The sequence below is a fragment of the Echinops telfairi genome, unplaced genomic scaffold (assembly GCF_000313985.2).
Source record: "Echinops telfairi isolate 266 unplaced genomic scaffold, ASM31398v2 ScPeMD7_7410;HRSCAF=8448, whole genome shotgun sequence".
NCBI classification, from domain to species: Eukaryota; Metazoa; Chordata; class Mammalia; order Afrosoricida; family Tenrecidae; genus Echinops; species Echinops telfairi.
The window spans coordinates 26,847,182-26,850,285 of NW_022111310.1; the positions used below are offsets into that span (position 1 = coordinate 26,847,182).

General features: G+C 48.4%; 1 pseudogene; it reads left to right on the forward strand.

Annotated features, from left to right (window-relative positions):
* The first annotated feature begins 1,746 nt into the window (after positions 1-1,746).
* LOC101652116 lies at positions 1,747-2,271 on the forward strand (annotated as a pseudogene).
* Positions 2,272-3,104: the final 833 nt, after the last annotated feature.

The following is a 3,104-nucleotide window of genomic DNA, read 5'->3' on the forward strand; positions in this document are numbered from 1 at the left end:
CTAGATGGCAATCTTCACAGAGGAGGATCTCCAGGTCTTTATCCTGCGGTGGGTTCAAACCACCAACCTTTCGGTTAGCAGTCGAGTGCTTAACTGCTGAGCTCCTATGACTGGCTGCTTAACCAGGGCCCTGCTATGTATTGGACTCATCCCTATCGTGGGATTATTAGTCATGAGTAGAGCATTTCAACACATCTCCCTGACCCTACACGCCAACATCTTTGCCACAAATAAAGCTCCTCCTCCATGAGGACACACCGGTGCGGACCCCAAAGCTCTTTGGCCTCTTGTCCTGACAGGCTAAGAACAAATCTGCAACACAGCCTGGCCCCACCAAGAGCTGGAACCACTGAAGCGTCCTTCGAGCCTGTTTGTGCTTCAGGAATGATGCTCGGGCCCTCTTCTAATGGCCCCAAGAGCAAGTGCAACCCCCAGGGAGGGGTGCAAAAGGACACTTGACGGTGACTGCTGATGAAAGCACAATTCCTTTCTGTCCCTGGTGGACGTTGTTGTTTTTTTTGTTGTTGTTGTTTTCATAAAACTGTCTCATGAACAGAAAATATTTCAAGCAACTGGACATAAAAGTGGCCAATAAGCTTTGATGTGGACAACCATGTACTGTATGTATAGAATGCACCTGCAGGGGGAAATGGCCCAAGCTGCTGCTTCCACATGAGGGACTCAAAGCAGGCATGGGAAGCACGAGGAGGGTGTAGAGGCCAGAGCTCCACACCTGGGCGAAGAGGAGCCTAACTCAAGCCTCAACCTGCTACCCACTCCCCAGAGACCATGGCACAGCGACTTTGTCCCTCTGAGCCTGGGCAGTTCCTCTCCAAATAAGGACAACAGCAGCAGTGAACCTGCCTCCCTCCCAGGGCTGCTACATGGACTGAGATAGTGCATGGGGAAGCACTTTGTACACAGTAAACTGCTATTTCTGTAAGACATGTTATTATTGTTAATGTCCGAGGAAGTCACCAAAATTAGTAACTGCAAATTTGAAAAGATGGCAAGCAAATAGGGCACAGCATTTGGACAACTCGTGAAGAAGGACCCCACAGGGCACCTGCACTAGGGAACCCTGCCATGATGCCCCGGGCAGGGGTAGTCAGTCATCTCTGAGGACCCCGCCCCACTCTGTTGATGCCTATCAGGCATTTATACTTCCAGGGTTGCCTCCCCCGATTCGAGGTTAGAGACATTTTATTCTTCTTTCAACCCCTTCTCCACCACCTACTCGTCCACGACTCTAAGACAGTCTCCTCTGACCAAACACACAAACCACCACAACAACCAAACTCACGGCCACCGAGTCGTGCTGACTCACGGGGAGCCTGCAGGGCAGGTTCGAACCGCCCGTGAGTTGCCGAGGCTGGAGCTCTTTCTGGGAGGAGAGGCCATGTGTTTCTGCGGAGGAGCAACCGATTGGTGGTTTCACACCGCTGGTCTCTCAGTTAGCAGCCCAGCCTCCTGGGATTCACGGTGTGTCCCCTCCCACATGGTGACTGCTGTCCCAGGGGTAGTTTGTGGGACCAATGCACACAGCAGAAGTGCTATGTCAAGATCAGCATTCAGTTATAAAAAGGTTGTGGCTTCTGTCTTGGGTTCTCTCTCTCTCTCTCTCTCACACACACACACACACACATGCAGTTTGGGGGAAATCTATGAAAAGGTGGCAGGTAACCAGCAGGGAAGGCGGCTCGGCGGTTGGGCCGGTGGTCACAGGAGCGCTCTGATTCTCCGTCTGCGCAGGACTTAACCATCACCATGTTGAGCAAAAGGGCAAAGACCAAGACCACCAAGAAGCGCCCTCAGCACGCAACATCCAATATGTTTGCCATGTTTGACCAGTCACAGATTCAGGAGTTCAAAGAGGCCTTCCACATGATCGACCAAAATCGACAAGGAGGATTCGCATGAGATGCTTGCCTCCCTGGGTAAAACTCCAACTGATGCGTACCTGGACACCATGATGGACGAGGCTCCAGGCCCCATCAATTTCACCACGTTCCTTACCATGTTTGGGGAGAAGCTGAATGGGACCGATCCGGAAGATGTCATCAGAAATGCTTTTGCCTGCTTCGATGAAGAAGCAACTGGCACCATTCAGGAAGATCACCTGAGAGAGCTGCTGACGACCATGGGAGATCGCTTCACGGATGAGGAAGTGGATGAGCTGTACAGAGAAGCACCCATTGACAAAAAGGGGAACTTCAATTGCATCGAGTTCACGCGCATCCTTAAACACGAGCGAGAGACAAGGATGACTGAACGAACTTCAGATTCCAGCCAAAAGCCTTGCTTGTTGCCATTTTGGGTATTTCCGAGACTTTCTCGTAGAGCTTATTGCATGCCCTGAGCTTGACCGCTTCTGCCTTCTTGTATTTATTCTCGGCCATTTGGGGCACATGCATTTCTGTAATCAGACTGGAAATGGGACTTTGTAAAAGTAGAACTGGGAAAAAGATCAATGCCTTATCAAAGCCTAAGGAAAATATTCTCAGATTTTTTCTAATTAACTGGATTTTTACATTTTTTTGGAAATAAAAACTTTGAAAATAAACATTGTGTTGGAAGCACCTAATGTTAATTAATTTTGTCTTTTTCAGAGAGGAAAATGGGTAACTTTACTTCCCAGCTCCTCCCACATCCCATTAACTATATAGAGTTGATAAGATATTTTTCTTAGTTAATCCTTTTCTCTTGAACCACAATTAAATGTTATGATGAAAAAATAAAGAAAAGGTGGCATAAACAGTTAAGAGCTTCGAGACTGCTAACTGAAAGGCTAGTGGTTTGAACCCACTCCAAGGCATCTCGGAAGAAATGCCTGACAGTTTGCTTCTAAAGTAAGGTGACCAGACGTCCTGCTTTTGGCGGGACAGCCCCAATTTGTAACAATTTTTCCTGCGTCCTCCGGTGTTTTAAAAAGTCCCAGTTTTTGGAAACAATGCATGACAAGCTAGGGTATACGGTTTTCGACTACCATGTGGCTATTTCACCAGGATACGAGTTTTATCAATGGTGTCCCGCTTTTGTCCCACTTTACCAATGCTAAAATCTGGTCACCTTATTCTAAAGGCCACAGCCTTGAGAGCCCAATG